The sequence below is a fragment of the Ruditapes philippinarum genome, unplaced genomic scaffold, assembly GCF_026571515.1.
Source record: "Ruditapes philippinarum isolate M1 unplaced genomic scaffold, ASM2657151v2 ctg781_1_1_1_1, whole genome shotgun sequence".
In the NCBI taxonomy this organism is placed as follows: domain Eukaryota; kingdom Metazoa; phylum Mollusca; class Bivalvia; order Venerida; family Veneridae; genus Ruditapes; species Ruditapes philippinarum.
The window spans coordinates 203,443-229,237 of record NW_026854296.1 but is presented as its reverse complement, the minus strand read 5'-3'; positions in this window follow the sequence as shown (position 1 = coordinate 229,237).

Genomic DNA, 25,795 nt, shown 5'->3' with positions numbered 1-25,795 from the left:
ATATGATAGGTGTTTCGTCTATCATGGACTCTTTGTTAGTGGAACAACGCTCTGTACTAAAGTTTCTGGTTGCAGAAGGTGAAAAGCCCTGCCACATCAGAGTTAAAATAGATTTTCTGATAAATGTGTATCACGTTTAATCTTCTACAACTGGGTTTCTCAGTTTCGTGAAGGCAGAACAAGTGTTTGTGACAGGCCTAGGACTGGGTGCCCAGCTGAGGCGGTGACCCCAACAATGGTAGCAAATGTTAAAGCTTTTGTCAACAAAAATCGTCGAGTTCCTTTGGAGGATGTAGCAAACAAGTTTAGCATCGGTTAGGCATCGGCACACAAGATTATACACGAACACCTAGGCATGAGCAAGGTAAGTGCCAGATGGGTGCCTAGACAGCTGTCCACAGATCTAAAGGCAACCATAGTAACCAATGCAAAAGAACATTTAAGTCGTTTTAATCGTGAAGGAGATAAGTTTTTGAACCGCATTATCACTGGAGATGAGATGTGGGTTCATTATTCCGAACCTGAGACAAAAGCTCAGTCAAAGCAGTGGAAACGAGCTGGTTCCCCACCTCCTAAAAATTTAAGCACTCTCCTTCGGCTGGCAAAGTCATGCTTGTTGCCTTTTGGGATTCACGAGGAATGATACTTACTCATTTCATGCCAAAAGGTCAAACTGTCACAGCCATGTACTATTCTGAAGTAATTCTGACAAATCTCAGAGAAAAGCTGAAGCAAATGCGTCCCAGGTTAGCACCGAAAATCTCCTCCTTCCTCACGATAACGCCCCCTCCCATACCGCCGCAGCTACAGTGGAGGTTATCAACTCTTACAAATGGCAATTGTTGTCTCACCCTCCTTATAGCCCAGACCTCGCCCCCTGTGACTTTTATTTGTTTCCAGAACTGAAAAAATTGCTTGCTGGAAAGAAATATAAGACCAGGGCGGCTTTGATATCTGCTGTTACACGGTACCTAAAACATAGGTCTACGTCATGGTTCACAGCGGGAATACAAAAGCTCCCACGAAGATGGCAAAAGTGCGTAGACGTAGGTGGAGAATATTTTGAAAAACAGTAGGAAGATTTTTTTTTAATGTTGAATGGATTTCGAGAACAAGTCAAAAGTCCGGATATTTTCTGACTTCCCCTCGTATACACTTGATTTTCTGAATTCAGGTTTCTAGCTGAAAATATCACGCTCCCCATTATACAACTTGCATAATACAACATTACAAACTAATCCTAACATTACAAATTGTAAAATACATTTTCATCTTTCAAAACACCATATGTTTATCTCTTGTTTACTAACTCCCAGTTTTCAAAATCATGTTTCCTTTCCGTCAATTATTTTACCACTTGTGCTGTGTTCGTGACAGAAATTTAGAACGATTTGTATCTGGTTTAATCAAGGGAAACTATTTATGGAAAGTTTGTTGACAAAACAATGCAATTAATTTATAACAGTTATTGTTTGTTCATTTTCAAAAGGACCCACAAATTGATTTAAAATATGTGTTGAAAAACAGCATTCTTCAAATCGAGATATTTTGTTTATGAATGCGTAATAAAATAAGTCGCTAATTAAAAGTGATTTAGACAGACGAGGTATTTAATAAGACTTAAATATTAAATGACTCTTAAAAAATGTTATTTGTATGTACCTTTTTTCGGCTTTAAAATGGTCATGTATTAAACATTCTGTTCTTTGAATTCTTGCTAATGCCTTTAGTACATATGAGTAGTATTTCCCTTTCTCTTATCTAAGAAAAAAAGTTTTGTCTTCTTTCTCGTTATCGAACGAAATAGACACACACACGATACGAAATTTGAGAAAAAAGAAGAAATAAAATTGATTAAAAATCCTTTAATATACTAAACTGGTAAAAAACATTACAACAGAAACCTTTTCTTGCAGCGATATAACCGTATTAAGAGAGTGCTAAAGGCCATTATTTTTGTAACATAAAATGGAAAATTGAGGTTAAACAGAAGATAAAACATGTAAATATAAGACAGAGTGGAACCACTTCATAGACAAATTGGAACCGTTTTATATGAAACGCCAGGCTACTATCAATAACTACAACGCTATGTTCTGACAATTGGTTCATTTTCATTTAATTATACATAAAATTCTTGTTATTTTTGTTTTTAATTTATAATAATAATACTGTGCTTCTTGCAATAAAAGTATCAGATTCCTCGTGTGTATTTATCATTCTTTTATTTTAGTCACAAATCATCTTTCCAATGTCCCTGATCTGACATTTCACTCCCCTTTGTTATTAGGAAACAACACACGAATGTAAAGGTTTTATTTACCATACTTTCATACTTGTAAAACTATGGTATATTTGCTTTTTCATAGTTATTTACATGTTATTCTATTTCGAAGTTTATTATACTATTCATTTCAGGTGACAGATAAGTATTTTTTACTTTGTTTAACTTGTCTTTACATGCTCGGTTTCATTTAAGTGCGTAGTTCATAAAATATTCCAGACATAATATTCAAAGTTTCATAACTTGCAGATTAAGTAGAAATGTAGAAACAAAACGCTGAGTTCTCGGGAATCATTCAATATTTGCATATAATGATTAACAATGATTTAACAAATCATACACCCACTAGCTACAAAATATAGTTTATCTATTAACATAATCGTTAGTAAGTAGCTTATATATTCATATTTATAGATACTGTATGCTTATATCTAAATCTTAACTATGGACATCTATCAAGGTCTATGTTAAGTCCTGGCAAGGACATGATCAGGAATATACCCTTTGACCAGCCAGTAGCTGAAAATTGTACGGACAACAATGATTATGGAATGATACTTGTTTTGCTTGACGATGGACCTTTTATACACTTGGGATTTTACGTCGCACTAACACAGTATAGGTCATTTGGCGACTTTCAAGCTTTACTGGTTTTAGAAGATCTCAGATGCCTTTTCGTGCATTATTCAGGCACAAACGGACACCTGAAGGACAAGTGATTTGAAGTCAAGAACAACAACCACTTGACCACGTATGAGATTGTTTCGAAAAGTTGCAGACAAATATGGAATTGCGAATTCTTAAAATTGATATTCAAATTGTACCTGTTAGCTGGCGATGGTTTCTACGTTCATTTTCGGAAAATATACCTTGAAAAATGTCGCATAATCCAGACAATTAATTCGTGTGGCTGTGGGGGTCCATTCTATATTATATAAAAAATTTACTGATTATAATACAAACCAAGGTGAAAAAAATCTAAATCAATCTAATCAATTACATTGTTGTTTTTTGTCTAGAGATTCAGGTAGACTAAGTACAGTAACAAATAGATAGCATTAACTGAAAAGTCTAGACGAGGAAGTAATTATAGTCACTGTAATAAGAAAGACATGGATGAATCAATTGATGTTGAAAAATTAACAAACTTGACATTTAACTAGACGTATCCTTGTATAAAGTTGCCTTTAACAATTGACAGATAAATTAAATCGCACAATTTGACATTGTTGAACGTGTTTATTACTTCTCCTGATTAGATGCACTTTTCTAGATACAATTTTCTAAATTGTCAGTTGAAAAAGATGAAATGTATGATATCATTCACTTTCGACAGTAACTCAACTATGTCATTACAAATATGTAAATATTCTTAAGATTTAAATGGTAAACTTTAAAATAATTAAATTTATTGAGTCTCTCTTGGACATTTTAGTTAAATAAATGCGCACGAAAAAATCCGCCGTAGCTGGGATTCGAACTCGCAACCTCCCGTTCTTAAGCAAAAGCACCACTGAGCAAAATAATCGATTCCCTCAGGCAGTTGTCACATGTTGAACTTAAATATTATGAAAGGTTGGTGTAATTAACTACCGAAATATGTAATAAAACATCTTATGTCAATAACGGGGAAACGGTTTAATGGACAACACATTTTTTGGTCACCAGATGACGTTGGAACAAATCCGAATATCCTATTTCCATAGCTAATAAACAACTAATATATTGTGAGTTAAATGCGTTGTTAACAGTACAACATATCTTGCTATGAGATAATTATTGAAATCTATCTAGTACTCTTCATGAAGGAGCGTCATTGTTGATAAGTAGTAATTGACAGACACAAAGCAAGTATTACATTATCTGCTAAGACTGAGGAAGATAACAAATTGACCGTATCCTGAAAAAGAAGGGATTGTTTCAGACACACAAAGTGGAATTATAAATGATGAACTTGTAAGATATTGCTGAATATGATGAAAAACGATTTTTGATTTCCAAAAGTTTGTTCCACATTGAAAAAAATAAAAATGTATCTTAGCTAAGCTGTGTAAAATTATACTATGAACATTTGCAATTTATATGATTTTGATTGTCCTTGAACTTCCTATTATTTTAAATTTGATTTCAATATTAGTGTAAAGGACCTGTAATTTATTGATCTATCATGAAAGAAGGTTTTGCTTAAACTCTTTCGATACCTATTAAAAATGTGTCTCTTAAAGGTCAGCACACAAGCTGTCAAATATTACTTGACATCTGATATTGCTGGCAAAACTATACATAAACCTAAGCGCAATGAAATAATGTTCTTCTAAAAGGCTTACACGCTAGCACAAATGCAAATATCTCAGACGGAATAATTTAGGACTATCTTTTGTCATGGACAAACGAAGTACTTAATCTAATTTTCTTCATGAAAGAGCGTCAAAGTTTATTAGTAATGTTGTTTCAGGAAAAGCAAATTGTATTAGCAAGCTGAATTATTACATTAACAGCTATGACCGACGAATTGTTGCAGGTTCTGTTTGATTGAGCCTGTTCATTGACGGAAGCTCCGTCCACACCCTCCTGTTAAAACATATCTCATTATTCAAATATTTGATGATGAACTCGTAAATTGAATTCATGTATATTTTTCTGCAATATCACATGCTAGACAAAGCACATCGAAATAAGATAATTATATTAAAATTGATGGAAAGACATGATTACTGAACGGCATTACAATCGTAACTTTATCGAAATTATGATATATAACTTTTTATGCTATTTAGTGTTGACATGCTTTATATACTCATATATATTTACTAAACCTAGAAATTTTTACTACCAATGTAAAACAGATAGGGTCTACGACATTTATCCCCATAAACTTTTGTAGGAAAATAAAGAAATGAAACAGGTCTATTGACATATAGTCTTTGAAATTTGAAAAGTTTCAGAAAACTTAATATCACATCATATCACAAATGATAAAAAAACTGACCTGGTTTGAAAAATTGAGTTAGAATATCATTAAATCACAATTATGAATTATAATAACGTTTCAGACGATGAATAGACCATGAGTCAGAATATTAAATTTCAATGCTAAGGTGCGTAGAATAGATATTCAAAAGGTGATTTGTATAAATTATACTAAGTGCATATTCCATGTTTTAAATAAATATCAAATTTCGATTGATACATGTTTGTATTGGTTTAAAAAACTGTATTCATGTGTAAGTAACAACATTACAATTATAATTATAGATTTAAACATATTAAAATTTTGTATTGATTTATCCACATGGGTATAGAGCTGTAACAAATGCGACACAAAACATACTACAGTAAATTGTATTGTAATGTATTATCTTTACAATTCAGTGCATTAATAACAATCGTGATGTTTTGAGGAGAATGCAAAAAACAACATTTTATAGTTGTAAATAGCTTCTTAAGTGTCATAGAATATTCAAACATTCTATTCTGACATTTTATGCTAAGTTACAAGTGAAATAAAAGTGAAATGTTGTTCAGAAATATCAGATTAAAAGAATATATGTCTCATACTGGAGATAAATCACGGTGTAAACAACATCATTTATAATTTCCCTATGGAAACATACCAAGTGTTAATTATAAATGATATGGAATTAAGCAAGAAAATTAAAAAAAAAAATTTCTGCAAGGAAAGAAATAATATTTATTAAGATTATTCTATAAGGTTCAGTACACTTATACTCATTTTCATGTATATGTACACATAATATGAGTTATCAACATATAAGCAAACATATTTTGCATTTGAAGCAGATATTAAACATATGTTATCGGTAACGCTCAGTTCATAAATAATGGGACAGTCTTTTGATATTTTTGGCAGTTTAACTTTTTATCCTGAACATTTGTAATTATCAATTGTTGATCAATCACCAGTAAAATTGTCAAACTTTTAAAATATATATAAACACTTGACTACGAAAAATGAACACAATGAGCACAATGACACTTTAAGATGAACGTGAACATTCAACCATAAGAAGAACAAAACATGACAAATGGAGGAAAACACATTTGTAAAACACATCACAACCGCATCAAAACTTGATTAATCTTGTTTCTGGAGATATTCCTTGATATTTTTTGTGCAGTTGAATTTCTGAGTTCATTTTTATTGCAAAATGAACGACGTGATTTATTGTTCAAATAAATCCCGAGAAAAATGCCTTTTTTCTTTTATGTCTGAAAAACAAAATAAAGAAATTGCAATGAAGCGATCATAGGAAAACACACTAAAATACAAAAGTGGGCAAAATCCTAAAGACGCTAATTGTTTTATTTTATATAAAATAAAAGGTCAAAGTGGGAACCGATAGTACAGATCGTTCCATCGAAAGCAACAGAAAAAGAGAAAGCACGGACACGGTTTTATTAATTTGTTCATAAAAATAATAGAAAGTGCTTCTTCGTGCATCGGCTTAATCAGTTTTTTAATGCTTCATACTACATGAAAATTTGAAATTGCAATTTAGGATAAGCACTACAACGAATCAAGAAATATCAAAATGAAATGAAATACTGGGCGACAACATTTAATGCTGACATACATCATAAAACACTTGCTGTTGTTAGTATTAAAATTCTAAACAGAAACGAACATATGTTTAATTTATACGTAGTACATCAACAATACAATATAAACACAAAAACTGTAAAGATGCCACGTTTAAATTCAACAAATAATATAGAATTTGATATATATATATACATGTATTATTTAGTTACATCCAAACAATGAGAGTAAACAACAATGGTTTTGTCATTTAAAAAAAAATGGTAGAATATAAACATATTTGATACAATAAATCATTTGAATTTTGTTTATAAATTTGTAACAAAATATCAAAATTCAATTGAAGTACTAACAGTTATATTATAGTGTTCCTGATTTTTTTTATAGATTTTCCAAGTACTTAGCTAAATTTGTAAGTACAATTTTGTTAGAAAAAAATTCAATTAATTTCAACACAAATGGTCTACTATAAAATATCATTTAACATATTTTTTCCTTATGTCAACATAGCATGGGCATATCAACACAAAATATAAAATGGTATTCGTCTTCTAAACCCATAGTAGTACATCATAAACAACATCGTTCACTCCTTGGAAATCTACTTTGCCAATATATGTTTGCGTGCGTGTATGTGCAGATATTCTAATTCTTTTAAACAAAAGTGATTATTAGGGTGGCTGCATTAAACAGAAAGTCAAATATTTAAAATAAACCCCCAAAACAACAACATTGTGACGGATTTATTACATCCGTGAGACAGTGGAGTGTTTATTTGAGTACATATCAGGAAACAATATTTATAAATGGCATAGTCTACTTGCTAAACGAAGTCAATAAAAATCTTAATCTAGTTGTAATGAGTTCTAGGTATAATGAGTTGTAGGTATGTGATTTGCATTAAACGAACCAGTCAAAGGCTTTAAAACTATATATTTCCATGTGATCTATCTTTCATATTATGTCTTTAATAAATAAATAAAAATGGAGATAGGGTCCTATATGAAATATCTAAAAGGAAAGGCAGCGCTAATATTACGAATATCAAATATGTCAATTCTTATAAAAAACGTTTTAAATGATCGATATTAAAAGCAATAATCAAACTGATTACACCTTATTATGTGTTTAATCCATACTCCATAATAATCTTCTTTTGCCTCGTAGGATTCAATTCATACTGTTTTCTCTCTCTTTTAATTAATGATGTATTATAATGGTATTCATTATTGAACAACACATAACACACATTTTTGTTATTAAATGATATAATTCCAATTTAATAGCTTTATTATTGCTATTTAATCTGTGATAGACATTTCTCTAGAGAACAGCAAAACACTTGATGGAATTAAACAATTAATTTCAAATACTGATGTATTTTCTGAATTAATTAAGATATATCAGATATCAAAACGCAAACACAAATTAAAAGTTATTTTTTTTATTTAATATGTTTATGTAAAGTCAAATACCAAGTTATGGATAATTGATTTAAAACAATTTTCATAATTTCAAAAATTATATATGCATTTGATTAGGTACGACATTCAACGATATTACATTTTTATTCATTACCTGAGGTTGTTTTCTTGGAATAAATCAAATAATAAAATCATTACAAAGATACATTAAATAAGAAAATATGCTATGACGTTTTATTAACACATATTCGTTTACTATATAAGCTTTATTTACTAAATAGGTAAAGAGACAGGGCTAATTTATCTTAAACCATTTGAACTACCCAATTGTCATTTTCTACATCAAAATATCTTAATTGTTATTGTAACTGTATTTTGAGGAGCAGCGTGATCAAATTGTATCAATGTTACATAGTGAACAATACAATTTCTAATAAACAAAGATAACATTTTTCATTTTACCCTATAAATGGCGGGCTTATTCATCGATATATCAAGTTGCAACGTTATTGACTATAGCCAACACAGAATGATTATAAAAGTAAGAAATTGTATAGAGTTTTAGAAAACAGTAAACTGAAATTAAACCATGCACCTTAACTTTCTCTTTTCTTTCGCATAATCATAAAATAATCATACGAAATCGTGATTTAAAAATTGCATGTAGTGTGATATTTTATAAAATAACTGAAAATGAAACGAAACTTTTCCAAAAAAGGTTGAGCGTGATATATACTATTAATGAAAAGAGTTTAAATAATATATGAATGATATCTTCCGATGTGTTTATTTCATTTTCCGAAAAGCATTAGGAACAGGCAAAGGAAACCATTCTTACTAATTATTATAACAAAAGGACAAGATTGAGAAACGTTTGCTAAATACATTAACATTGTTTATAAAAAATATGTTTTCCCCAATAAATACAGTAAGAACATGTTTTACTTATAAAGAAAATATAGAAATAATACATCATTCTGTTTTCAATTTTTGTAAATTTGTATCTTGTCACTAAACTAATATATCGGCCTGCCGCGGCATGTTGGGTCTCTTTGAAGATGCTTCAGAAAGTGTATGTGATTCTTAAGATATACAAAACGAACAAACTGTCGTTCCAAACAGCTACTATCCATCGTATGCCTCTCACGGATAAGAGCGTATGGTCTTTTATTGTTGAAGAGGGTCTTTTATTGTTGGAGAGAAGAAGCTCCTAGCTAATACAATGGCTAATCCGCAACGGAATCAGACTAATAATGTTGAAACAGTTGGCTCCAGAATATGGTGCTTTTAAAGAAAAGTCTATAACTTTAAATTCAGAAAGAACATATCGGAAACCAAAAAGAGACCATGCCACGCGGGTTTCCCGCTGACATTTTCTTTAGGGAAGAGCTTTTATGCCTTAATTAGCAGTAAATAAGAACTCTTAACCAATACTTGATGTCTAAACGGATGGTTAAAGAAACAGGTGTTTTTAACTAAAATGTTTGGACTATATATCCTATTTTGTTATTTAATGAAATTGCAAATATCTAGCATATCTAGGCTTCAGTTAATTCCATATTGTATCCGAATTGTTGACGCGTAATTAAAAAGTATTTTTGTTTTAAATAAACAGTTATAATGAAACTCAATTCATTTCCATGGATGTTTTTGTTTTGCTGAAATATATAAAACATAATATTTCCATTCCCGTAACAATGCATTTCCCTTAGTACTTATGTTTTGTGCATGTACGATACTAGCGTAAAGTCTAACAAACATTCATATGGTTTTAGAGAGATGATTGATCTGAATGTAGCGTTCTAAATCTCTACAATTTGACTTCATTTTTCTTCCTCAGTATTGTTATACGACGTGATAAATGTCTTCTTAATGGAGATTAAGTGGAATCAAAACGCTGTACTCTCGAGAATTATTCCGTAACAAATCATACACCCACTAGCTACAAAATGTAGTTTATCAATTTACATCATTTTGTTAAAGTTATCACTCAAAGTTTGCTGTTTCTCCAAATCGCACTTAGACCATAATTTAAGGAAAAACATTTACAACAAAATATTATAAAATAGATATAAGGAAATGGTATTAGACGTTCAATTTAATTACTGACGGAAACTACCGCTAGTTGTACTGTATAATCAACATTAAATAAATTTAATTTGATTACAAATGTTCTTTAAATTGTTTTTCTTGTCGTGTTAAGTTTCTTTTTTCCGCATTAATTAAGATCTGTTGACGTTTTCTTATCCGTGCAATTATATTCTGGCGTTAACATCAAAAACATTAAAGTATTGAAGATTAAAATTTGGTAGGTTCGATGGATCAGATTGTGGATGTATTTTTTGTATGCAAGTGTATTTGTATAAAGTAAATTTGCATCTGAGTTTATTATCAAAGAAATATTTTCATTTGAATATTTTCATATTTTTGAATTTCTATTTTGATGTTTTTGCGTGTTATAAACAAATGAAAACACAAATAAACACAATGCCAATAAGAAGAGAACAATGTGTTTAGTATAGTGTAATAGTATAGTGTAATAAATAAATATGTACCCTCCCAATCCCCACATATAAATATGTAATGAAAATTTCCATTTAATTTTATGTTGATAATTTGCATAGTCGAACTGAGATTTATTGCATATTTCATATGATTTTTTCTAAATTTAACATTGATAAATGCTTACTAATAAACAACCAGACGTCTGGAATGAAAATGAGGTTTTAAAGTTACACAGCATTCAATGTTTAACATAGTTACGTTTTTGGAATCAATGATTCGAAAGGATCGAAAAAAATAATTAAAACACAGTAGAGTATAAATTTAACTATAACAAAGTAGTACGTTCATAGAACATAAAATTTCTTTTCAGAAGATGCAGGCAATTGTAGACAAAATTCTTATATAAGATCTTAACCTGATTAAGGAGTAAGATCTAACAATCCATTTATAAACCATCGTACTGCTATAAAGCCTATCTACTTTCAATAAAAGCTTTTGGAGCCAATGCCATGTAATGCAATGTTTAAAATTACATTTGAAATAATTACATATTTGTTTCAGTGTTTTTATTTATGTTCTTCAAAATGTACAGTAAGGTCAACTTCCGGAAAAAAGTCATCCAAAACTTCCTGATTTATTTTGTAAATTTTCACGGACAATTTAAGATTTATAACATATAAAATGTAATTAATTTAATCAAATTTATTGAAGATTGTCTAGACACTCCTTTAACTAATGTCGTTAACTGATAAGTCTAGCCTAGCAAGTATCTATATTCATGATATAAATATTTGTTGAATAATTAACAAACCTGACATTTAGCTAGACGTCTTGCTAGAGAAACCTGACATTAACGATTCATAACTTAATTAAACCGGAACATTCGACACTGCTAAGGTTGTTAATGTCATATTCAATTCGATTTCTAACTTTATGTGAAATGTAAAATATTCAAATACAGTCGGTTCAATGTTTAATAAATGGCTGCTCTTTGTGTGGTATAAAGTTAGACGCCATCTACCCGCGCCAATAACTAGAATCCTTAATCTTTCTCAACAGGATTATACCAGGAATGCTTGAATATCGCGATTTAAAGTTTTTGCACCGAAAAATACTATGCTTTTTAAGGCCCAAACAGCAACGTATTGTTGTCAATCTTTTTTATTCATAATCACAACGTCAACTCTTGATGCTGGTAATAATGTATTAAGAATATCGACTGGTTTTATTTTGAAAGGTTTATGCACAGGTTAAGGACAACTTCGGGAGTTTTCATGAAGACATATAGGCAAAATTAAAACTGTTCATTAGAATGTCTTTATTTTTTACATGTTGTTAGAATATGATATCAGAAACAGTTTAATGTTTTAGCAATCGATGTAATAAGTTTGATTTGTTAACAACAATAGTAATATAGTAAGATATTTTGGTTTTGCTATAATTTTATCATAACAAATGAAAACCTGTTACTACAGAAATCTGGCCGCTTAATATACTGCATGCATATCATATGTAATATTTGTTTGAATTATCGTCTCGCCTTATTGTCTTTTCATTTGTTAACATTCCTATAACTTCTTAAAGCGCATTAACATATTAAAATGTCACACGTAAATGTAAATTTCATGCACATGGTTTCGTAGATACATAAACAGATATTACTTTTTACCTGTCATGTTTATATGCCCATACTTAAAACAGACACACAGAGAAATTATTAAAAGAACGCACGAAGAAAAGATTTGCACAAAGACAAGGCATGTGTTATTTCACATAACGATCTGACTACAGATATCCTTGTCATTAATGCATTGGATAAAATCGTGATAATTTGGGGAACATTCAAACACTTATTATTAGAAAATTAATGGGAGTTCTTATAGCAAACATGTCAAAATAGGATAAAGTTTTTCTCATATCAAAGATAAATCACGGCAAAAGCAATTTCATTTCAATAAATAACGGTACCGCTAATTGAGACAAATGGATACGTTTATATACCGTAGGGTCCGCATTAAGTTAGTAATATACATGACTACGTACAAGGAATGTTAATTCAAGACAGTAAAATTGTATTAAAATAAGTTGACAAACTTTGCATTTAAGCCATGTATCTTCACAGAAATCAAATAAACAAAGGAGTGTCTGTACAAACGAACGCTTCTCATTTTGAAAGTACAAGTGTCCCTGTAATGAACATAGTGCTTGTTACGCTTTGTTCACCACAGGAAGTTCCTTAGGAAAATGTCAAGGGTAAATTTTCTAATTGTTTTTGTCTAAACCATAATGCATTAAACCAACAGATAATGAATACTTGTTTTTCGACACTGTGAATTATTTCTTTGTGAATGTGTATGAAAATACGAACCTATTAAGAACATATTTTCAATTGGAAAAAAGGGAAATTCTAAGATGTTTTATTTCAGTTAAAAGAAACAAAATCTCAGGTACTGTACTATTTATATTTTTAATTCACGATCTTTGTTGTAATGATTGCTAAGTATAAATACATTAAAATATATATCAATCAAATATAAAGATTTTGTATATGTATATTATTATGCGACATATCTTTAGCTCAACTGAGCAAGCTCAGTGTGAGCTTTTATTGTCGTCCGTCCACATTTGTTCGTCCGTCCACATTTGTTCGTTCACACTCTAGTGGTCACTTTTTCCCTGAATCATCAACAAACTTACTTTGTCATGATGCTTGTCTAGGTAACTGCTAGGATGAGTTCGAACATGGGTCATCTCGGATGAAAACTAGGTCACAGGAGCTAAAAATAGAAAAATCTTGTTAACACTCTAGTGGCTACTGTTTTGCTCCAAATATCCTGGAAATTGGTCCGAAAGTTTGTTTTGATAATTTCTAAGTCAAGTTCGAATACGGGTCACCTTTGGTCAAAAACAAGGTCATACCTCCCAAATATGGAGAAAACTTTGCATTACTCTAGTGATCACATTTTTTACTCAATCGTCATCAACAGTTTTCCCTTCAAGGCGAACTAATATTATCATTACTGACTGTATAGAAAACTTATATTAGAAATAAGGATCTGGACGATCAGCAATAGGTTGGCACCTTGTGATTTTTAAACAGCCAAATATCAGTAAGCTTTCAAAATGCGGTTTCTACTGTAAAAGCAGCACGCCTCCAGATTCATGCTAATTTTCATGAAAATTTTGAAAATGTATTTGAATGTGTCAAATTGTGAATTAACCAAGAGAAGCAATTTTTATATTTTCAATGGCATTTATAATCCCCTAAACCACCAAAAATTGGTCAACATATGCATAAATAGGCTTTACTGCGTTTGTAAGGCAGTAGAAATATAGTTTTTGTAAATACTGAAAAATCAGTCATTAATCACACGTAATAATGTAAAATTTTACTTGAATCTTTTAACATTTTACTTTTCCTTACATTTTTCTCAAGTTTTATTTTATTGAAATATTTTGACTCATCTGGAGGCGGCGTGTAGCTTGCTGGAAAGGCAAGGCTGAGTAGGTAATTTTCACAATTTCGAGAACAATCACGGCGTTGTACATATAGCCGGCAGGTAAACTGGTAATACAATCTTGCCCTTTTAAAATTGAGCCAATTATTTTAGTTAAATTGTTACAAATTACTTCAAACATTCTTTTCTATGTACAACGAAATTTTGATACTTCGTCTAATGCTTATCTGTAAAAACCGGTTTGATTGCATGGCTAAAAAATAATTTTCTCAGGGAAATCCGAATCATATTGAAGGCTCATATACGGTGGCAATCACATCTACATGTAAGAATAACTTTATAATTAAAATGAAACACTTTTTTCTACGAGAGACATATAAATAATAAATACCTATATTAATTAAATTATTAAAATTAAACACTTTTTTCTTCCTAAAAGGGATATGAGAGATACATAAATAATGATTAAAGAAAAAAAGAAAGAAAGAAAAAGTTGACCCTTCTGGGGCTTGAACCCACGCCCCTCATTTTCAATGCAGTTGACAGTAGTTCTAGCCTATTTTGATACGAGTTAATGCATTAGGTGGGTTATACGTTAACTACACAAAGTCACCTTTGCATATACGATGTCGTAAATTACGTTTGAGAAACGAGATCGTTAAGGTGTCCTTTCAGACAATGAAATAAGGACATCTTAGTTATACCGTAGCAATCTCGTAAGTTCAGTCACAACTTTAAGATACGAGAATTTTTCGAGACAACCACCCCTGAACTATAGTAAGATTGAAATTGATTTTTTCAAAAGCATTTTTTATAATTATAAATAAATATCGAATACCGATGTTGGTAATTTGGTTAACGCCTAGGTCGACATATTTTTTTCGGGTGAACGTTTCCTTATATCTACCTAAGTGAGATGTGATATTAAAGATATATTACCTCACGTGACTCTGTCTGTTTAAATGCTATATAGGCGTTATGAGAACAATTCGTAATATCACCCTCGTGTGGGTAAAATAAATAGTATGACGTAACAACTCTAAGCTTGATATCAAGAGAAAGTCATGTATATAAGGAACAAAAATAATTTCACCTCATATAATATTTAGTTTTCGTCAGCGGCTTGTTATTTTAAAAGTACATGCTGATTAAATCAGAATTACGGTTTACCAACACCTGTGACCATTATTAAGTCACAATATATCACTTAAGATTAAATACACATGGGACCAGTCTCTTCTTGTAAACGCAATATGATTAAGAAACTTTTCTTTTTGATACACAGCAATACAATATTAAATTTTATTTACGGAATTAAGATTTAGAAAGAAACATGCCTCAGCCGTTCATGGCAACCTCTCAGCCACAAGGGGGTGTAGGGGTGCTTTTTGAACAAACCGAATTCTTTGAACTATTGAAACTGTGTTTTTTTTACATAACTGCGCATACAATTAACTAGCATTTCCTAAATCAAACAATATTCTAAATTTATTCAAGTTTAAGATTATATCTATTCATGATACATTTGTAATTGTTTGAATAAAAATCTGGCCTTTTCTCTTGTTTTACTAATAAAGCGTAACATATCGTGCTTATTCCATTCCATGTCTTTTTGTAAGTTAAAAGTTTTGAAAAGCATGGACTGATGTATATTTGTAGTTTTATTCAAGAAAAAAAAGGATTTTTTTATAATACTAAAAATTCAAATCGAAAAGAAAACATGTATCGGAATTCTTAGCAGAAACACTGAGTAAGTAGTTATCGTGGTGGCGTTAAATGATCGATAGGTAAGGTTGAAAGGCAGGGGAATTCATATTCAGTTGGTCTACATTATGGCAGATGTGTTTGTCTCTACTGACGGCAAAGCTACCTCATTAAATGTGATTGATATAAACGCCACACGTACCGTTCGTGAACATTTCTCGCATGTAATTTAAATAATGACAGATTGAAAATATGTGTGAATAAAAATAACCTTGAAATAAAAAAAATGTGTACGTCAACAATGGCGACGTAATAGTCACATAATAGCTATTATATGCCAAAATTGTTGCAAAGGGATGTCACTTTTTAGCATTATATTTAGTTGCGATTGTTTAAATCACAACAATTTCCTCACTGTAAAAATGTGCGTTGCAAAAAGAAGAAACATTATGCGGTTATAATAATTTGAACTGTACGTCTTAAATTTATAGAACTATATAACTAGCTTTATCTTTAATTAACGTTTTGGTTTGGTATTTATTCAAAATCTTTCTACATGGTAGTAAAAGAAGGATTTATGGAAAAAAGAAATAGCAAAACTGATACCAGATGCCAAATTAGATTCGGTTTTATATGAGTGCGTTTCTGCTATTAAATTGCATTGTTGCATGGTAAAGTCTCTTTAAAAGATGTATGTTATTTTCCCTAATCAAAAATAATATAAACGTCATTCATCGGAACTCGTTTCATATAATAACATACTGCGTGAATCATGTCACAGAAACAAACTTTGTTGCATCACAGTCATTGTTTTCAATTGAATAGTACGATTGGTCGGTCGAGAAAAAAATCACATAAAAATCCTACATAAGATTAACTTTTACACCAACGTCACTCTAGATATTTAGTAAATCATGTACTTTCTTGTTTTTATTAAGTTTATCTATAATTATATATAATTAAAACATTTTATGATAAGTTTATAAAATCAATATAAATATTAATCAAACAGAACGGGAACAGAAGATATATTTTGCTTTAACTTGATAGTAATTAGATATACGTAAATATCTGGAAAAAAGTAATCTTCGGAAGCATTAAAAACAGCAAAACTACATGAAAACAGCAGACTCGGTTTGACTGAATCTGTAGTTTTAATTATATTAAAGCTAAATGCCTATTAGCACTATGGGTGCGAATCCTGTCAGAGACTTTGGATTCTTCATATAAGGAAGCTATTCAGCGAGGTTACAAACGTCGGTAATTCTACTCAGGTGCCCGTTCGCACCTGTAATAGTGTACGGACGGACATCTGACGTCTTCCTTCATCAGTTGCTATGTGTCGTTTGCACATTCATTTTGCCTAGTATATGTTGAAAAACATAATATTTGGTAGCAATTGAAGTATTGTGCAAATGTTTTTGTATATCATTTTCTGAATCATTTATCATTAAAGGAGTTAAAAAAAGACTTCACCGCAATAAAATCAAAGACAATGTCTGCTCTTACAAGTGTTCACTTGTTTTCTAGCCAGTGAGTGACAGGTGGTTTTTTGCAAGCTTAAATAAGATAAAACATTCTAAATGTCATTTACGACCACAAACCACCTGTGACATAGTTAAGATATAAACATTGATTTTTCTTCAGTAAAATCTTACTTTCTTACTTACTCAAATAGCAAAGTAATTCAAATAAACAACATTCGAATACAGGATATACTCTGTTCGAAAGAGTATTATAGTATTATCGATATCATATGATAAAAATTGTATTTTAAACACAAAACGTAAAGCATAATATATGAAATAACATATTGACACGTCATATATTACCCAAAAATACATGAATGTGTTTGTATCGACCTTTATATGGTAAATTTAATTTTCGAAAATAAACAATTGAATATGACTTTGTTATTTTTTTACTTTTGTTATATGTCTAATCTTAATTTAAAAATCGCAGCTCGTTTTCTCGATTTTCATTGAAGTTGACTGGTGTATAAATCTAGACATAACATAGTTAGTTTTAGAGAGATGATTGATTTGAATGTAGCGTTCTAAACCTCTACAATTTGACTTCATTTTTCTTCCTCACTGTTGTTATACGACGTGATAAATGTCTTCTTAATGGAGATTAAGTAGAATCAAAACGCTGTACTCTCGAGAAATATTCCGTAACAAATCATACACCCACTAGCTACAAAATGTAGTTTATCAATTTACATCATTTGTTAAAGTTATCACTCAAAGTTTGCTATTACACCAAATCGCACTAATAGCATAATTCAACGTAAAAACTTTACAACAAAAGATTATGTAATAGATATAAGGAAATGGTCTTAGCGTGTTCAATTTAATTACTGACAGAAATTTCCGCTAGTTGTACTGTATTATCAACTTTAATAAATAAAATAATCGTATCAAGTTTCGATTACAAATAGCCATTAAATTGTCGTGGTAAGTTTCTTATTCTGTAGTTAATAAGATCTGTATTTCTTATCTATTTCATTCTGGTGTAGCTTATAAAAGCTAGAACATTAAAATGTTTAAGATTTAAATTGGGAAGGTTCTTTTCCTTATGGGTCAGATTGTAGAGTCAAGTCTATTAGTAAAAAGCAACTTTTTAATTGTATACATAACTTGTCACTCACTGATTAAACATTTCCATTTGCATATTTACATAATCTTTAATTTCTGCTTGTTTTTTTCTTTTCTTTCATTATAAGTATCTCTAGTTGTGAAATAGACCCATACACTTTGATAAATGTTGACTTATAAAAAAAGATGTCTGCAAAACAAACTACGTTTAAAAGTGAAAAATTTAGACTCAGGTAAGTTAAGTTTGTTTATGAGAGATATTGGAAAGTTCAACATCATTCCGGCGTTGACTTAAGCAGCATTCAATTTTCAACAACGACAAAAAGGAATCAATGATCTGGAAGGTTCAAAACAGTCTAACGATTCTGAAATAAATTAAAGATGAAGAAACAAGGCCTTGATAAAATGTAATTAATTCAATCAAAGTTATTGAAGATTGTCTAGACAAGTCTTTAACTAATGCCGTTAACCGATCAGTCTAGCCTAGTAAGTATGTATAGTGATGATATAAACATTTGTTATATAATTAACAAACCTGACATTTAGCTAGACGTCTTGTTAGAGAAAGCTGGCATTAACGATTCATAACTTAATTAAACTGGAACATTCGACACTGTTGAGGTTGTTAATGGCATATTCAATTCGATTTCTAACTTTGTATGCAACGTAAAATATCCAAATACAATCGCTTAAATGTATAATAAATGTATGCTCTTTGTGTGCCATAAAGTAAGACGCCATCTTCCCGCGCCAATAACTAGAATCCCATATCTTTCTCAACCAAAAGGATGATGTCAAAAATGCTTGAATACCGCGATTTTAAGTTTTTACACCAAAGAATACTATGCTTTTTAAGGCCCAAACAGCGACGTATTGTTGTCAATCTTTTTTATTCATAATCACAACGTCAACTCTTGACGCTGGTAATAATGTATTAAGAATATTGACTGGTTTTATTTTTAAAGGTTTAGGTACAATTTAAGGACAATTCATTAGTTCATTAGAATCTCTTTACATTTGGCATGTTGTTAGAATATGATATCAGAAACAGTTTAATGTTTTAGCAATCGATCTTATAGGTTTTACTTGTGAATGGTAATAGTAATATATTAAGATGTAAACAAAATTGTATTGTCAAAAAGCAAGATATTTTGGTTTTGTTATAATTTTATCATAACAAATGAAAACCTGTAACTACAGATATCTGGCCACTTAATAGAATGCATGTGTATCATATGTAATATTTTTTTTTGCTCTATCGTCTCGTCTTATTGCCTTTTCATTTGTTAACATTCTTATAACTTCTTAGCGCATTAACATATTAAAATAAATCGATAAAAATGTCAGACGTAAATGTAAATTTCAGGCCAAGGTTTTGTAGATACATTAACAGATATTACTTTTTACCTGTCATGTTTACATGTCCATTCAGAGAAATTATTAAAAAACGCACGAAGAAAAAAGTTGTACAAAGACAAAACATGTGTTATTTCACATAAGGATCTGACTACAGATATCCTTGTCAATAATGAATGCACTGGAAATAATCGTGATAATTTGAGGAACATTTAAACACTTATTAAGTAGAAAATGGGGGTTGTTATTGAAAAAATGTCACAATTTGATAAAGTTTTTCCCATATCCAAGATAAATCACGGTGAAAGCTATTTCATTTCAATAAATAACGGTAATATGACATTACGACCGGTAATTCAGACAAATTGTTAAGTTTTTACCGTAGGGTCAGCATTAAGTCAATTATATGCATGACTACATAAAAGTAATGTGAATTCAAGATAATAAGATATTAAAAGAAGTTGACAAACTTCGCATTTCAGTCAATTATATTCACAGAAATTAAATAAACAAAGGAGTGTCTGTACAAACGAACCATTCTCATTTTGAAAGTACAAGTGTTCCTGTAATGAACATAGTGCTTGTTACGCTGCTTTGTTCACCACAGGAAGTTCCTTACGAAAATGTCAAGGGTACATTTTCTAATTATTTTTGTCTAAACCATAATGCATTAAACCAACAGATAATGAATAATTGTTTTGCGCACTGTGAACACTGTGAATTATGTATGGAAATACGAACCTATTAAAAACATATTTTCAATTGGAAAAAAGGGAAATTCTAAGATGTTTTATTTCAGTTAAAAGAAACAAAATCTCATGTACTATTTATATTTTTAATTCACGATCTTTGTTGTAATGATTGCTAAGTATAAATACATTAAAATATATATCAATCAAATATAAAGATTTTCTATGATGATTTATATAATTATATTATTATGCGACATATCTTTAGCTCACCTGAGCTAGCTCAGTGTGAGTTTTTTGCGTCGTCCGTCCACATTTGTTCGTCCGTCCGCATTTGTTCGTTAACACTCTAGTGGTCACTTTTTTGCCTAAATCATCATCAAACTTACTTTGTCATGATGCTTGTCTAGGAAACTGCTCGGATGAGTTCGAACATGGGTCATCTCGGATGAAAAACTAGGTCACAGGAGCTAGTTGACACTCTAGTTGCTACTGTTTTGATCTAAATATCCTGGAAATTGGTCTGAAAGTTTGTTTTGATAATTTCTAGGTAAAGTTCGAATACGGATCACCTTGGGTCAAAAACTAAGTCATACCGCCCAAATATGGAAAAACCTTGGTAACACTTTGGTGGTCATATTTTTTACTCAATCGTCATCAACAGTTTTCCCTTCAAGGCGAACTAATATTATCATTACTGACTGTATAGAAAACTTAAATTAGAAATAAGGATCTGGACGATCAGCAATAGGTTGGCACCTCGTGATTTTTAAACAGCCAAATATCAGAAAGCCTTCACAATGCGGTTTCTACTGTAAAGCAGCACGCCTCCAGATTCATGCTAATTTTCATGAAAATTTTGAAAATGTATTTGAATGTGCACAATTGTGAATTAACTAAGGGAAGCAATTTTCATATTTTCAACGGCATTTATAATCCCCTTAACCACCAAAAATTGGTCAAAATATGCAAAAATAGGCTTTACTACGTTTGTAACGCAGTAGAAATATAAATAAGTGTAAATACTGAAAAATCAGTCATAAATCGCACGTAATAATGTAAAATTTTACTTGAATCTTGAAACATTTTACTTTTCCTTACATCCTTACACCTTAGTACATTTTTCTCAAGTTTTATTTTATTGAAATATTTTGACTCATCTGTAGCTTGATGGAAAACCAAGGCAGAGTAGGTAATTTTCACGATTTCGAGAACAATAACGGCTTGGTAAATAAAGCCGGCAGGTAAACTGGTAATACAATCTTGCCATTTTAAAATTGAGCCAATAATTTTAGTTAAATTGTTACAAATAACTTCAAATATTCTTTTCTATGTACAACGAAATTTTGATACTTCGACTAATGCTTATCTGTAAAAACCGGTTTGATTGCATGTCTAAAAAATAATTTTCTCAGGGAAATCCTATCATATTGAAGGCTCATATACGGTGGCAATCACATCTACATGTAAGAAATATGTAGATATGAACTATAGCGAGATTGAAATTGCTTTTTTCAAAAGCATTTTTTTTTATAATTATAAATAAATATCGAATACCGATGTTGGTAATTTGGTTAACGCCTAGGTCGACATCATTTTTTTCGGTGAACGTTTCCTTATATCTACCTAAGTGAGATGTGATATTAAAGATATATTACCTCACGTGACTCTGTCTGTTTAAATTCTATATAGGCGTTATAAGAACAATTCGTAATATCTATCACTCTCGTGTGGGTAAAATAAACAGAATGACGTAACAACTCTAAGCTTGATATCAAGAACAAGTCATGTATATAAGGAACAAAAATAATTCACCTCATATATAATTAATGTGTTATTTAAAAGTACATGCTGATTAAATCAGAATTACGGTTTACCAACACCTGTGACCATTATTAACTCACAATATTTCACTTAGATTAAATACACATGGGACCAGTCTCTTCTTGTAGACGCAATATGATTAAGAAACTTTTTCTTTTTGATACACAGCAATACAATATTAAATTTTATTTACGGAATTAAGATTTAGAAAGAAACATGCCTCAGCCGTTCATGGCAACCTCTCAGCCACAAGGGGTGTAGGGGTGCTTTTTGAACAAACCGAATTCTTGGAACTATTGAAACTGTGTTGTTTTACATAACTGGGCATACAATTAACTAGTATTTCCTAAATCAAACAATATTCTAAATTTCAAGTTTAAGATTATATCTATTCATGATACATTTGTAATCGTTTGAATAGAAATCTGGCATTTTCTCTTGTTTATAAATCGTAACATATGGTGTTTATTCCATTCCATGTCTTTTTTGTAAGTTAACTTTTGAAAAGCATGGACTGTTGTATATTTGTAGTTTTATTCAAGAAAAAAAAATAGGATTTTTTTTATATACTAAAAATTCAAATCGAAAAGAAAACATGTATCGGAATTCTTAGCAGAAACACTGAGTAAGTTATCGTGGTGGCGTTAAATGATCGATAGGTAAGGTTGAAGGCCAGGGGAATTCATATTCAGTTGGTCTACATTATGGCAGATGTGTTTGTCTCTACTGACGGCAAAGCTACCTCATTAAATGTGATTGATATAAACGCCACACGTACCGTTCGTGAACATTTCTCGCATGTAATTTAAATAATGACAGATTGAAAAGATGTGTGAATAAAAATAACCTTGAAATAAAAAAAATGTGTACGTCAACAATGGCGACGTAATAGTCACATAATAGCTATTATATGCCAAAATTGTTGCAAAGGGATGTCACTTTTTAGCATTATATTTAGTTGCGATTGTTTAAATCACAACAATTTCCTCACTGTAAAAATGTGCGTTGCAAAAAGAAGAAACATTACGCGGTTATAATAATTTGAACTGTACGTCTTAAATTTATAGAAATATATAACTAGCTTATCTATTTACGTTTTGGTTTGGTATTTATGTTAAATCTGTCTACATGGTAGTAAAAGATGGAATTACGGAAAAAAGAAATAGCAAAACTGATACCAGATGCCAAATTAGATTCTGTTTTATATGAGCGCGTTACTGCTATTAAATTGCATTGTTGCATGGTAAAGTCTCTTCAAAAGATGTATGTTATTTTCCCTAATCAATAATAATATAAACGTCATTCATCGGAACTCGTTTCATATAATAACATACTGCGGGAATCATGTCACAGAAACAAACTTTGTTGCATCACAGTCATTGATTTCAATTGTATTGTACGATTGGTCAGTCGAGAAAGAAATCACATAAAATCATACTTAAGATTAACTTTCACACCAACGTCACTCTAGATATTTAGTAAATCATGTACTAGCTTGTTTTTATTAAGTTTATCTATAAATATATAATTAAAACATTTTATGATAAGTTTATAAAATCAATATAAATATTAATCAAACAGAACGGGAACAGAAAATATATTTTGCTTTAACTTGATAGTAATTAGATATACGTACATATCTGGAAAAAAAATCTTCGGAAGCATTAAAAACAGCAAAATTACCAGAAAACTGCAGAATCGGTTAGATTGAATCCGTATTTTGAATTATATGTTGATCGAAAATTGAAGCTAAATGCCTATTAGCACTTTGCGTGCGAATCCTGTCAGAGTCTTTGGATTCTTCATATGAGGAAGCTATTCAGCGAGGTTACAAACGTCGGTAATTCTACTCAGGTGCCCGTTCGCACCTGTAATAGTGTACGGACGGACATCTGACGTCTTCCTTCATCAGTTGCTATGTGTCGTTTGCACATTCATTTTGCCTAGTATATGTTGAAAAACATAATATTTGGTAGCAATTGAAGTATTGTGCAAATGTTTTTGTATATCATTTTCTGAATCATTTATCATTAAAGGAGTTAAAAAAAGACTTCACCGCAATAAAATCAAAGACAATGTCTGCTCTTACAAGTGTTCACTTGTTTTCTAGCCAGTGAGTGACAGGTGGTTTTTTGCAAGCTTAAATAAGATAAAACATTCTAAATGTCATTTACGACCACAAACCACCTGTGACATAGTTAAGATATAAACATTGATTTTTCTTCAGTAAAATCTTACTTTCTTACTTACTCAAATAGCAAAGTAATTCAAATAAACAACATTCGAATACAGGATGAACTCTTTTCGAAAGCGTATTATAGTATTATTGATATCATATGATAAAGATTGTATTTAAAAACACAAAACGTAAAACATAATATATGAAATAACATATTGACAGGTCGAATATACCCCAAAACACATGAATGTGTTTGTATCGACGTTTATATTGTAAATATAATTTTCGAAAATTAACAGTTGAGTTTGACTTTTTTATTTTTTACTTTCGTTATATGTCTAAATCTTAATTTAAAAATCGCCATTCGTTTTCACGATTTTCATTGAAGTTGACTGGTGTATAAATCTAGACATAACATAGTTAGTACAAATAAAGAAAAATACCATATTTGTTTTCAATGTAGTAAAACTTGATAAATGACATAAACGAAAATCAATAATACATCTTAATTGAACCGAAACAGTCTTTTTAAATAGACTGATATTTTTAATACATAAATGCTTTGAGAATATCATACTTCCTCATTAAAGTCTTGTTGAGGACACATCAATCGAATGTATTGTTAACCAGAGCAAACATACACTCAGGTAATAATGTATCCGTTGCAGATATTTGCATTATTCAAGACAAAATTAATGCACTTGAATATAAAGTTATATCAACTTTGATTTTTAATTTATATGGTTTACTTTGTAGGTTTTTATGGTTTCCTGTTTTGAATGATTATAAATTAATAATGACACCCCGTCCGAGTTTGCCCGCGTGACCTGTTCTGTTCGGTGTCCTGTTGGGCTCGTTGCTGGTGGTACTGTGTTGGGAATGTGTTCGCTGAATGACACCTTTCCTTGTTGATCTTGATTGCTATAATTTCATACTTAAATGCTTGGTCGTTTGTTTCTCGAATTTACACAGTTTTCTCGTTTTGTTTTCTCTTATAGATAGCGAGGATATATTAAATGATGCATAATAGAAACGATGAATAATGATAAGTTCAAATAACGGTCAACCAAGGTTATGAATTACGCATTTGCTTGAATTGCTTATTCGCGTGGCAGCTATCGGATGTATAGTTATAGTTGTGAATGTTATTTTAAGACGAAAACAAAACGTGTCAATTATTTGATAAGTCAAACGTTTCATAAAATATACCTACG